The sequence below is a fragment of the Gigantopelta aegis genome, chromosome 1, assembly GCF_016097555.1.
Source record: "Gigantopelta aegis isolate Gae_Host chromosome 1, Gae_host_genome, whole genome shotgun sequence".
In the NCBI taxonomy this organism is placed as follows: domain Eukaryota; kingdom Metazoa; phylum Mollusca; class Gastropoda; order Neomphalida; family Peltospiridae; genus Gigantopelta; species Gigantopelta aegis.
In genome coordinates, this window is record NC_054699.1 from 6227474 (window position 1) to 6241634 (window position 14161).

Consider the following 14161-nt stretch of genomic DNA (forward strand, 5'->3'; position numbering starts at 1 on the left):
AGGTAAATAGACTGGGTTCAAACCTAGACCGACCTTGCACCATCCGAGTGTTTTACCACTGGACTACGTCCCACCCCTTTTCAGTATGTCTGTCTGTCTGTCTGTTTCTGTCTCTCTTGCTCTGTCTCTGTCTCTCTCTGTCTCTCTCGCTCTGTCTCTGTCTGTCTCTCTCTCTGTTTCTCTCTGTCTTTCTTTCTCTGTCCCTCTCTATGTGTCTCTCTCTGTCCTTCTTTATATGTCTGTCTCTATTCTCGCTCCAGCCAGTGCTATGAAGGAAGGAAACTGTGTTTTACGTGCCCCTATCCACAGAGGTTCAGGCACGCCCACTTCAGATTTAGCCTCTGACTTCGCCAGTGACCAACTCCGAAGCAGGAGGGGCCAGTGCTATGTGTTATCCAGTGTATGGGATGGTGTATATAAAAGATCCCTTTCTGCTAATCGAAAAGAGTAGCCTGTGAAGTGGCGACAGTGGAGTTCCTTCCTTAATATCTGTGTGGTCTTTAACCATATGCCCGACACCATATAACCGTAAATAAAATGTGTTGAATGCGTCGTTAAATAAAACATTTTCTTCATCCCTTCTCTAAGCCTCTCTCTCTCTCTCTCTGTCTCTCTCTCTCTCTGTCTCTCTCTCTCTCTCTCTCTCTCTCTCTCTGCCCTTCTTTATCAGCGTCTTTATCTGTGTCTCTGTGTCTGTTACTCTCTCTCTCTCTCTCTCTCTCTCTCTCTCTCTCTCTCTCTCTCTCTCTCTCTCTCTCTCTCTCTCTCTCTCTCTCTCTCTCTCTCTCTCTCTCTCTCTCTCTCTCTCTCTCTCTCTCTCTCTCTCTCTGTCTGTGTGTGTCTCTCTCTCTCTCTCTCTCTCTCTCTCTCTCTCTCTCTCTCTCTCTCTCTCTCTCTCTCTCTCTCTCTCTCTCTCTGCCCTTCTTTATCTGCGTCTTTATCTGTGTCTCTGTGTTTACTCTCCGTCTCTCTCTCTCTCTAGTTCTGTGTGTGTGTGTGTGCGTGTCTCTCTCTCTCTCTCTCTCTCTCTCTCTCTCTCTCTCTCTCTCTCTCTCTCTCTCTCTCTCTCTCTCTCTCTCTCTCTCTCTCTCTCTCTCTCCTGCACTGAAATTAGCAAATGTTCAATAGTCGATGAATAATTAAAATGCTCTTGTAGTCTCACTGAACAACACAAACTTTATAAATCCAGACGAAACATGCATCTGAAGACATCCGTAAATAGTGGAACCCGCGAATTTATCAAAACTGCCGTTGTGTTTGTGATGTGCATTAGCAAACCATGTCATAGGATAAGAGGCGAGAGTGCAGCTTCAACCGTTCAATGACGGAAAGGGACGGAACACATGAAATGCTCGTGACCTAACAAGGATGTAAACATCAGTGTCAAATAAGCCGATGATAAACACAAGCTATTTGAAAATTTAAAACTTTTGGGAGTTTCATAAAGTCTGCAATTCATTATATTATTTTAGAAATTTCAAAACTTTCATGTGTGGCAGTTTCGAATTGTTTTAAATACTATTAAATTTCCATCGCATGTTTGTCGATTTTATAGTAATTGAATTTTATGAAAGAAAACATACTTGTTTTTGTGAAAGACACATTGCGTACCGCATATTATATTATATTATTTTTGTTCTTGTTGTGTTTTTGCTCTTTTTGAGGGGGGGGGGGGGGGGGGTTGGGTTTTTTTTGTTGGGGGGGGGGGGGCTTTTGTTGTTATTTTGGGGGTGGGGAGTATTGGGGATGTTTTGTTGATTTATGTTATCTTTATGTTTGCCTTTTTTTTCTTCTTTTTTCATTTTTTTTTTTCATTTAGTTTAATTATTATTACAAAAAACCCTAACAAAACAACAAAATCAAAATCAAAACATAAACTAATCAAAACAAAAAAAGCGAACAAACTTGTTCAGCTGAACAATAACAGGTCAGTAAAACAGGCAACGAGCGGCTACCTAACTAAAGTTCATCCGATTAAAATACATTGTATACAAACAACGTACACGTACATTTATGAAGGGTGGCCAAAATGTTTACGTAAAAAAGAAGCTATAATGACTCAGACTAGATAATTCTGTTAGGCTGACAATATTATTCTCGAAGTGAAACTTGATGCCAGACGGCAAACGTAATCGAATCTGGAAATGGCATAAGTGTACGAGACAGGGAGACAAATGACACAATCCTCCCCCTCCCGTACAAAAATGAGACCCTGTACGTTGGTAGTCTAAAGGGGAAGGAAAATAGTGTGTGTGTTTTTTTAATTTAACGACACTACTAGATAACATTGCTTTATTATTCGTCGGCTATTGGTTGTCAATCATATGGTATTTATGACATATAATCTTGGAGAGGAAACCCGCTAATGTTTCCATTAAAAACAAGATATCTTTCTTAGGCACTGTCCCAAAGACAGGATACACACACAACGGCCTATGACTACCTAGAACGAGAAATAGCCTAATGGGCCCACCGACTGGGATCGATCCTAGACCGACTGCTATATATCCAGTCACTGTTATTTCGAAGGAAGGAAGGAAATGTTTTATTGAACGACGCACTCAACACATTTTATTTACTGTTATATGGCGTCAGACATGTGGTTAAGGACCACACAGATATATATATATATATATATATATATATATATATATATATATATATATATATATATATATATATATATATATATAAAGAGAGGAAAGCTACTTGTAATAAAACTAACTGAACTGTAGAACATTAGGTAAAAACAACCAGTAAACCAGGTTAGATTGAAATGGCCGTTTTATTAAAAACGACATAAAATTATAACATCACATCACATTATGTAATAGTAAACACCTGACAAAAGTAGGTGTTCAGGAAAGTGAAATGACATAGTAACATTACATAATAAATGCGAAAAGCACTGTTGTAGGTGGGGGAAATCCGCCCATCTGTTAACTCTACATAAAAGTATATGAAGAAATGTCAATTGTTCTTGAACGTATCAATATGAAAACATTTAATGTATATAACAAAAATGTGTTACATTAAACATCTGATGTACAAGATATCCCGTGTGTTAATTATAAACAAATCAAAAACATATGTCAATATATAACATAAATTAGAAGCCATTGTTATTAATCGTTCTTAACAAGATAACATTTTCATAATGGTGGCAAGACACGGGGAAGGTGGAGGGAAATTAAAAATAACAATTGCGTCTTACCTGTACGAAATTATTTGAAACTGACGCTGTTGTTAAGTGACTCATCAATGGGTCGATTTTGCAAAAGCTGACCAAAATCAACAAACTGGTCAGACCAAATTTTTTCTTTGTGACGAACGTCTACATTTATATCAAGAGGGCGGGAGATGCTACCATTCAAACCATTAATTGAATAATCATCACGACCCAGTGCTGCCGTAATTGTCAGTTGCTCTATGGCACCAGTGATAAATGTCGGCTGTTCCTGTGACGTACTGGGCGCTGGTGCGGTAGAAATTACTTCCCCGAAACGCGGCCCCGATCTAACATCTTTAGCAGCAGCTGGGCTGGTTCCTGTTGCTGACGGAGCTTGTCGCAGGAACAAACCCTCTTCCTTCAATTGGCGTATCGCCTCAGCAGCAATTGCCGACACACCGGGACCCGTTGTTGTTGTCTCAGACAACTGTGATGTGGATTGCCCCGACACATCTGGACCCGTTGTTGTTGTCTCAGACATCTGTGATGTGAATGGCTCCACAGTCTCCTCAACGGTTGCTGGTCCCCTTGCAGACCGCCGCCTTTTTGGTCTTGCTAGAGACTTGTTTCCCACGGCCGATTTTCGTTTGCTTTGCGGTGGCAGTATGCTCAAAAAAAAGAAAAGTTCATTAAACCATAACATAGTTGCCAAGTATCTATGATACACAATTTTTACATGCATTAACTATATGAATACGCTGTTATCTCACTGGCCCATTTGTACATAATGCATGTTAAGACCAAAATAATTTTAACAACCACTCATAAGCTTACTGAAGCCAATTAATTAACACTAATCACTACATGTGTCTCGCAAAAGCCCACATGTGATCCACGAAATATCTGGAAACACTCGCAAAAGCCCACATCCCTAAACATGTGATCCACGAAATATCTGGAAACACACCAATGAAGCTCACAAAAGCCCACATGTGATCCACTAAATATCTGGAAACACACCAATGAAGCTCACAAAAGCCCACATGTGATCCATTAAATATCTGGAAACACACCAATGAAGCTCACAAAAGCCCACATGTGATCCATTAAATATCTGGAAACACACCAATGAAGCTCACAAAAGCCCACATGTGATCCATTAAATATCTGGAAACACACCAATGAAGCTCACAAAAGCCCACATGTGATCCATTAAATATCTGGAAACACACCAATGAAGCTCACAAAAGCCCACATGTGCTCCAATAAATATCTGGAAACATACCAATAAATATCTGGAAACACCAATGAAGCCGTTTTAGCACCGTTTTTTTTTTTTTTTTTTTTTTTAATTTATTTATTTATTATTATTTTTTATTAATATTATTATTATGATTATTATTTTTTTTTTTTATATATTATGTAACAGTGAGTGAAATGTGTGAGGTCCATGTAAATACTATAACGTACACCTTTCACTAATGTGTTTTATTCTGTACATAATTGTTTATTTTACCTTTAATTAATGTTTTATTCGTTTATTAGGTTTTCCCGTATAGAATATGCTATACGGGCAACGCCCAAGTGATGTTTCCCGCCAACGATTGGGGCGAATTGTCCGTGCGGGTATTTAGACCAATCGCTATAGTTTATTGTGTAGTGGTCACTGTTTAATGATCACGTGACGAACACTACTGTAATTATTATTTGTTCAAGACGTTCTTTTGACTGCTCTGCTATACGACTTCATTTCTTCTTCATATCCGGTATCATTTACACTGCACACACAAGGGTCGTTTTGTTTTGTTTCCCTGGTATGAATAAACTGTGAACCCTTCCGGTAACTCGTGTTTGTCATCATTGAGAGTATCGTTATAATGGAGCCGACGTAGGGACCTGGGATTCGAACCAGCATACCCAACTTGAATGGATCGTCTGCGACAGCTGACTTTTCCGGTGCAGTGATCATGATGGACGGATGGACATGACATTTAGACGAGCTCTTTTCTTTCTTTGCTGTTGAACAGACTTTGTAACTGAAGTTTGTTACGGACTATTCGGTGGATGTGAACATGTTGTGTTTCTTTAACTTTGTATGGACTGATTGTGAAGTTGTGCATTGCCTGTATACTTGATCAAGATAATATATAAGTTGTTTTGTTTGTATTTTTTTAAATTATTTATAGTGTGCATTGACTAATTTTGTGAAGTCAATATATATTCTTGTTTTCCCTGATTAACCAGCGCTGGCATATATTGTAAACATTTTCCCCTCTATTGTAAAAAATTTGTGGTAGGTTTAAAAAAAAAATTGTATATATTTTACATGTAAACACTATGTCAGTATCTATTTGGATTTCAGAAACAATTAGTTACATTTAGTGAGTTTAAAATAATTTTAACAATTATTGTGATAGTTTGTTTACATTTATTTTGTTTACATCCTGTTTATTTATATCCGGTTTGGTCACATCCGGTTTAGCTACTTCCTGTTTTAGGCTACCTCGGATTAGTATTACACCAGTATATTTTTTCAATTTTCTGAAATATAATTGTATCGTTTTTTGTCTTCAACTTTTACAGTTAAATATGTTTTTCCTGGTCATGACTTAAGCCATGAATACATAAAACATTTTCTCTCTCTCTCTCTCTCTCTCTCTCTCTCTCTCTCTCTCTCTCTCTCTCTCTCTCTCTCTCTCTCTCTCTCTCTCTCTCTCTCTCTCTCTCTCTCTCTCAATGGTCATGTAGATTTAATGGACTAGATTGACTCATCAGTTTGTTTATAGAAAGCTGATACCTTTAGTAACTGGAAACAAATATTTAAGCTTCTTTAGTTGATTATTTTAATTTTTATTGAATTTAATCTTGAGTTTGAAATTAATTTAATTTTAAATTAAAAAATTTATATTACAAGTTTGGGTCTAGTTTAAACTTAAATAAACTTAGTTGATTATAAATTTAATTAAACAAATTAAATTAGATTTAAATTTGAAATTTAAAGTTAACTGTTTTAATTTAAATTTAAATTTTGGTTTAGGTGTTAGGTTTACTAACGTTTTGCACTCCACTGAATTGCATACACCTTCATACTGCTTTATTCCTTTCTTTTGTATCTTTGACTTGGCTGAGCAGTTGTCTTGATATTTATTGCTAGTGAATTTGTTAGGAAATGTATGTATGTTTTCTTTTCAGTTAACCCTCTACTACTAGAGCAGCTGTTGAACACATTCCTGTGCATATAGTTATAAACGTGTATGATTAGTTGAGTTATATACTTGTTTAATCATTTGTTTTATTTCAGAGATGAGAATTAACATTTATTTGTAAATAACTGTATATAGCCAGGAGGACGTCAACTGATTCAAACAGCAATCCTCAATTGATTACTTTAATCTTAATTTGTATCATCCAAGATATCGTGCTAATGTACCTTGGGTGTGGTACTTGGGTGGTATAGGTAAAACTGGTAAGTCAATAGGACATTTGATTTAATTCGTCTGTTTTATTGCCTTTATATAGTGTATTGGGAGTTGAAGTTTCTGGAATAGGTATTCTTCAGAAAGTGTTGTGATAATGCAGGTTAAGTTGATATTTATGCTAGTTGTATTCGCCTGTATCTAGTTGTATCGAGTTGTATCTAGTGAACCTAGTTCTACTTATTGAGGTTTATACGAAATCGTATCTGGTTCAATGGCGGAACAGAAGATCAGCTCGATCCCCTAATGGAACATGCACTATATTATGGTGGTTTTTCTGCTCAAGAAGTGTCTCAGCTGATAGATGCATTTAAAGAACTAGGGATTAAACCCAAGTCAGAAAGTCACGAAGATCTTCAGGCTTGGATGAAAGAGTATGTGAAGTCATTAGAAACTTCTCCAGCACCTCCCCCTGACATAAAGCCTGTTGTTAGTACCGTCGAGCTGAGTCAACCACCTAAAGTTTCATTCTTTTCTGGTGACACTAACGCTAAGGGTGACAGTTCTTTCGACACGTGGCTTTATGAGGTGGAATGTCTACAGAGAGATAACAAGCACTCTGTACAGGTCCTAGCTAATACTGTTAGGAAATCATTGAGAGGTGATGCGGCCAGAGTCGCAATGCGTCTTGGGGCCGAGGCTAGTCTTCATCAGTTGATTAGTAAACTTAAGAGTATATATGGATCAATTGATGAGGGAGAGTCTTTGCTTGCAGAATTTTACAGCGCTCATCAGCGAGAGGATGAAGATGTTTCTTCCTGGGGCTGTCGAGTGGAAGATATGTACTACAGAGCGTTTAGAACCAGTGCTGCCAAGGAACAGAATGCCAACCAGAATTTACGTTCTCGTTTTTGGGGTGGTCTACAGCAATGGATCAAAGACTGTAGTGGACACATATATGACAGGACTCCAGAATTCGATCGGCTTAGGGTAGAACTGCGTAGAGTTGAACAAACTCATATTGGTTCAATTCAGTTTTCCAAACAGCTTTCAACCAAGAAGCCAGTTCCTGTGAAGCGGTCTACAGTGGTTTCGCATTCTGCAGAGACAGAATCAGAGGTTAGCAGTGACATGAAGAAGTTGGAAGCCATGATTTGTCAACTGAATTCCAGATTTGACAAGCTGGAGGGAAAGTTGAGTGAGAAGCCATCTCACTATCCTTTACCAGGGAGAGAATCCCAGAGTTTTACGGTACCTCCATCTGCACCAGGGGACAGGTCATCAACTACACCTTTTTCCAGAGGTAGAGGTCGCGGTAGGGGTCAGACGAACCGCAGCAGAGAGATAACCTGTTGGAAGTGTGGACAGGTGGGACATATTGCCCGAGGATGCAGAAGCCAACCTTTAAACTAGATAGCACCTTTGAAGGAGAGCAGATCAAAGGTGGAATAAATAAATGATCCACGTTTTTACCTTCTTCAGTACCTGATGATCTCATAGGTGAGGCAAATGAAGATTCTGTGGTAATTAACAGTCATCCCAGTACAGCACTACTTGATACGGGATCTACAGTTTCCACGATAAGCCAGACATTTTATTCAGATCACTTGAGTGATGTGGAAATATTTCCATTGACAGATATTTTAAATATAGAATGTGCTGATGGTCAAAGTTTACCATACAGTGGTTACATTGAGGTTGATGTGATCCTGGAGGGTGTGTTATCTGATAAGCCTATGACTTGTTTGTTTCTAGTTGTCCCTGACAGTAGATACAATTCAAAGGTACCCATTTTGTTGGGCACACATGTATTGTCATCAGCTTTGGATGATTGTCGTCAACAATATGGAGATAGGTTTTTACAGGTAGCTGATTTACACACGCCGTGGTACTTGGCTTTCAGGAGTATTGTGTTGCAGGACATAGGTCTGTCAAGGAGTAATGGAAGGTTGGGATTCATCAAAAGTGCTCTGACGCATAGCATTACTATTACTCCTAACTCAACAGTTACCATCTCAGGTTTTGTTGATAAGAAGGTTCCGTTTCGAGACACGTGTGCCATGATGGTTACACCTGAGAAGACTGCTAATCCAAACCTGGATGTTGCACCAGCCATATTTTCTTATCACTTTAAATCTGTTTCAGGTATTGATGTCACATTGTCGAATGTCACCACACAGACAGTTGTGATTGCACCAAAAGGTATTTTATGCGAGATTCAGCAAGTAACCTTGGAGGATCTAGAGCCAGGTGATGGTGAAGATGACAAACACCCGTTGCTTGAGAAGATTACACTTCCAACGACTGGTTTGACTCCAGAGGAGTTGAAAAAGGGCACCAACTTGATATTGAAATATCAAGCTTTATTTTCAACTGGAGATGAGGACATTGGCCACTGTACAAAGGTGCAGCACAGAATTGAGCTGACCAACGAGGTTCCTTTTAAACAGAGGCACAGACGCATACCGCCAGGTATGTATGAGGAAGTCCGTCAGCATTTGCGACAGATGTTAGCATGTGGAATCATCAGGAAGTCCTACAGCCCGTGGGCTTCACCGGTGGTTATTGCTAAGAAGAAGAATGGTTCTCTGCGCATGTGCGTAGATTATAGGCAGTTAAACCAGCGGACAATTAAGGATTCCTATGCGATGCCTAGGACTGAAGAAATATTTGATTGTCTATCTATTCTTCTCTGTGCTTGACATGAAGAGTGGATACCATCAGATAGAAGTTGCTGAAGAACATAAACCAAGGACAGCTTTTACTGTGGGCCCGTTGGGGTTTTACGAATACAACCGGATGGGGTTTGGACAGACAAACAGTCCTGCTACATACCAACGGGTAATGGAAGAATGTCTTGGTGATCTTTATCTGAACACATGTATGATCTTTATAGATGATGTCATAATTTTTTCATCCACATTTGAGGAACATCTCCACCGACTGGAACAGGTATTTCAGCGCATCCAAGACTATAACCTTAAGTTAGCACCAGTCAAGTGTAGTTTCTACCAGGATCAGGTCAGATACTTAGGTCATATAGTCTCTGCTGAGGGCATTAAAGTGGATCCAGAGAAAATAGAAAAGGTCATTAACTGGCCGGCACCTATGAATGCAGATCAACTTCGTTCACTTCTGGGGTTTATGGGTTACTATCGCAAATATGTTCCAAAGTTTGCTGAGATAGCTCGCCCACTAACCAATCTACTTCCACCAACAGGGAAGAAGTCCAAAGGACCCAAAAAGAAGTTGCCGGAGAAGAAATGGGATTGGGGACCTGATCAGCAGTGTGCCTTTGGTAGACTTAAACAAGCTTTGACGTCTCCACCAATTCTTGCCTATGCAAAATATTCCCTGCCATTTGAACTGCATGTTGATGCCAGCCATGAGGGTCTTGGAGCAGTACTATACCAGGAACAAGAAGGAATCAAGAGAGTCATAGCATATGCAAGTCGGGGTTTGTCCAAGACAGAGAGGAATTATCCTGCACATAAACTGGAGTTCCTAGCCATGAAGTGGGCTATCACTGAGAAGTTAAGTGATTACTTGTATGGAAACCAGTTTGAAGTATTCACTGACAACAATCCTCTCACATATGTTTTGACATCGGCCAAGTTAGACGCAACAGGTCATCGCTGGTTAGCTGCTTTAGCTTCATACGATTTTTCCATAAAGTACAGACCAGGATCATCTAATGCAGATGCAGATGGATCGTCTCGTTGTCCTGGAAACTTGTTTGAAGCAGATCGACCAGTTATTTCAGCTGACAGCATTAAAGCCATTTCTGCAGTATGCCAACTCCCAAATTATGTTGAGAGTTTGTGCATGTCTGAAGATGTTCTTGATGGGCAAGAGGAGACGTCCATTGGCAATATGACAAGCAGAGACTGGAGACACCATCAGACTAAGGATCCAGTTATTTCACTTTTTCTTCGCACCTTAAGTCAAGGTCACCCTCCTTCTATTTATGACGTTTCTTATTCTACTGAAGCACTTTCATTGTACAGAGAACGAGATCGTTTGAAGTTGCATAGAGGAGTTCTTTATCGACACGTTTTGATAAACGACGAAGAGAGAAGACAGTTGGTACTTCCAACCAAATTTAGATCAGCAGCACTGAGGGGTGTTCATAACGATGTTGGTCATATGGGACGGGACAGAGGTATTGCTCTTTTGAAAGACAGGTTCTACTGGCCAGGCATGGCCAAGAGTATGGATGAGTGGATAAAGTCATGTGGCATATGTTTATGCCGCAAGAGTCCTACAAACAGAAGAGCGCCACTTACCAGCATTTCAACCAGTCAACCTTTAGAGTTGGTGTGCTTGGATTTTCTTACTTTGGAGACTTCCAAAGGTGGATTTCAAAATATTCTTGTGATTACAGATCACTTTACACGTTATGCACAAGCCATTCCCACAAAGAACCAAACTGCAAGAACAACTGCAGAAGTCTTCTTTAACAACTTCATAGTGCATTACCGTTTTCCACACCGCATTCATTTGGACCAGGGTGCACATTTCCAGAGTAAGCTTTTGAAAGAACTTTGCACAGTCTGTGGTATTGAGTAGTCTAGAACTACTCCATATCATCCTATGGGTAATGGGATGACTGAGTGTTTTAACCGTACTTTGTTAGATATGCTTGGTACACTCAGTGCATCTCAGAAGACTGACTGGAAGAGCCATGTAGCGCCCTTGGTGCATGCTTATAACAGCACTCGACATGAATCGACGGGTTATTCGCCATTCTACCTGATGTTTGGTAGAAACCCTCGATTAACGGTTGATGTTGCTTTAGGTTTGGAGCCAATGCATGACAAGAAAAGTATGCAAGAGTATACAACATCTCTACGTAAGAGATTACAGGACTCTTACAGACTTGCTACAGAGACGGCAAATAAGAGCAGGGCACATCAAAAGAAAAACTATGATGTAAAGGTCCGTGGATCGACATTGCAGGTTGGAGATAGGGTCCTGGTGCGAAGTCTTGCGTTTGAGGGAAAGCACAAGATAGCAGACAAATGGGAAAAGATCCTTATGTTGTTAAAGACCAGCCTAACGCCGACATTCCTGTCTTTGTCATTGAAAAGGAGAGTGGACAGGGTCGAAGTAGGACACTTCACATAAACTTACTTCTACCCATTGGCTCTCTTCCCTTTACTACACCCAGCCAGGACAAACCAGAACCCAGACCAAGATCAAAGCCAAGAACGAGGCAGTCGATTTATAAGATGCCTACCAAAGAATCATCCAATGAATCAGCTCCATTGAATCAGGACGAGGATTTTGATGAAGATTATGTGGTACGGTTGACGGAAGTGGTTACTGAATGAACAGATGCCAGCATTTCCCTATCTGCTGACATGAACACTGTTGGTGAGGAGTATCTGGACAACACTTTGCCATTGGGAGAATCAGAAACTACTGTTAGTTTTGTAGAGTCGGATACAGAGGACGACCCACTTGTAGAAGAGCCAGTTGAGCAGTCAGATTCCAACTCTGATATTAGAGAGGAACCAGTTCACCTGGACGACGATGATTTCCCAGAGGAAGTCATGGAGCTGCCCGATCCTGGTGAAGACATGCCGAGGAGATCTCTACGAAACAGACGATCCCCAGCATGGATTTGCTATGGTCCACACAACTGATTGTGATTGGAGAGACAGATCAAATTTTTTAATTTAGTTGGCCTCAAATAATTTGTTCCAAGGTATGCCAGAGAATGTGGTTTCCGCTTTGATATCAATTGTTACTAAGGTATCGGAATGTTAGTTTGTAAATGACGGGGACGCCATTTCTCAAGAGGGGGGAACATGTAACAGTGAGTGAAATGTGTGAGGTCCATGTAAATACTATAACGTACACCTTTCACTAATGTATTTTATTCTGTACATAATTGTTTATTTTACCTTTAATTAATGTTTTATTCGTTTATTAGGTTTTCCCGTATAGAATATGCTATTGGGGCGAATTGTCCGTGCGGGTATTTAGACCAATCGCTATAGTTTATTGTGTAGTGGTCACTGTTTAATGATCACGTGACGAACACTACTGTAATTATTATTTGTTCAAGACGTTCTTTTGACTGCTCTGCTATACGACTTCATTTCTTCTTCATATCCGGTATCATTTACACTGCACACACAAGGGTCGTTTTGTTTTGTTTCCCTGGTATGAATAAACTGTGAACCCTTCCGGTAACTCGTGTTTGTCATCATTGAGAGTATCGTTATATTATCCTTTTTATTTGTTTTTATATTATCCTGTTTATTTTTATTTATGTATTTATTTACTTACTGGCACACCTGCCGACAGTACGGTATGATGAAATTACCGTCCCACGTACGCTCCTCAAATACTTAGGGATCCCGTGCAAAGCGTTCAGGTGAACTCCGTCGCGGCAAAATATATCAACCGGACTTTCCTTTAAACCTCTGTGTTTATGATAGGACACATTAGCATTATCAGCTACCAATGACATGATGCTTTGGTTAACCTCTCTGACCTTTTGATTGTAAACTGACGTGGGCAGATACCGAGTTTCTAATCTAGGCAACAACTGCATAATGCAGACATGCCCTACAGAACATCCTAACAGAAGCCATTCCGCAATTGAAATTATATGCCGTGCTATTTTTATCGGTACGACCTCAGTTCTATCTATATTGTTACCTCCTATTTGTAACACAACCACACTGGGCTTGAATGATTTCAAATGTTCACGGAACTGACCCTGAAATAAATCGTTGACACGGCCGCTACCTTTCCCGACAAATTTTAATAAAACTGCAGATTCGTCCAACCTGAGGTTTTTCCAACCAGAATTCCTCCTATTGACGACTTCCCCAAGCCTACGGACATAACTGTGACCCAAAACTGAAACTTTAACCGGCATGACCAATTAACGTTAAAATTAAAAATAACCTGTACGAAATTATTTGAAACTGACGCTGTTGTTAAGTGACGTCACGACGCGAGGCTATTTAATTAGCCAACGTGATCTTCCTTACGCAGTCCTTTTGCGCCCTGCTAAATGGCATACAAAGACATATGTTTATGATTATAACCGACCTCTTAAATACAATTAAAAACAGTTGTATTTAATTGTTGATATATATATATATATATATATATATATATATATATATATAGAGAGAGAGAGAGAGAGAGAGAGAGAGAGAGAGAGAGAGAGAGAGAGAGAGAGAGAGAGAGAGAGAGAGAGAGAGAGAGAGAGAGAGAGAGAGAGGAAACCCGCTGTCGCCACTTCATGGGCTACTCTTTTTGATTAGCAGCAAGGGATCTTTTATATGGACCATCCCACAGACAGGATAGTACATACCACGGCCTTTATTACACCAGTAGTGGTGCACTGGCTGGAACGAAAAAACGCCCAATGGGGCCACCGACGGGGATCAATCCTAACTGTTATTTGGAATGCACATGTTGCTATCTCATTGTAGAAAGGCTGGTTTGATATGTTTGTGAAACTGGTATATCGCCAACAACTGTTATTTCAAATGCACATATTGCTCTCTATAGAGTGTATACCATCAAATCAAATCAAACAGACGAAATC

General features: G+C 39.7%; 1 long non-coding RNA gene across 1 annotated transcript; it reads right to left on the reverse strand.

Moving 5' to 3' along the window:
• Positions 1-2766: 2766 nt before the first annotated feature.
• Positions 2767-13684, reverse strand: LOC121386946. Its single transcript, XR_005959760.1, has 2 exons — positions 13510-13684; positions 2767-3214 (listed from the first exon to the last, which is right to left on the reverse strand). It is a non-coding gene; the product is annotated as an uncharacterized LOC121386946 (long non-coding RNA).
• Between the last annotated feature and the right edge of the window lie 477 nt (positions 13685-14161).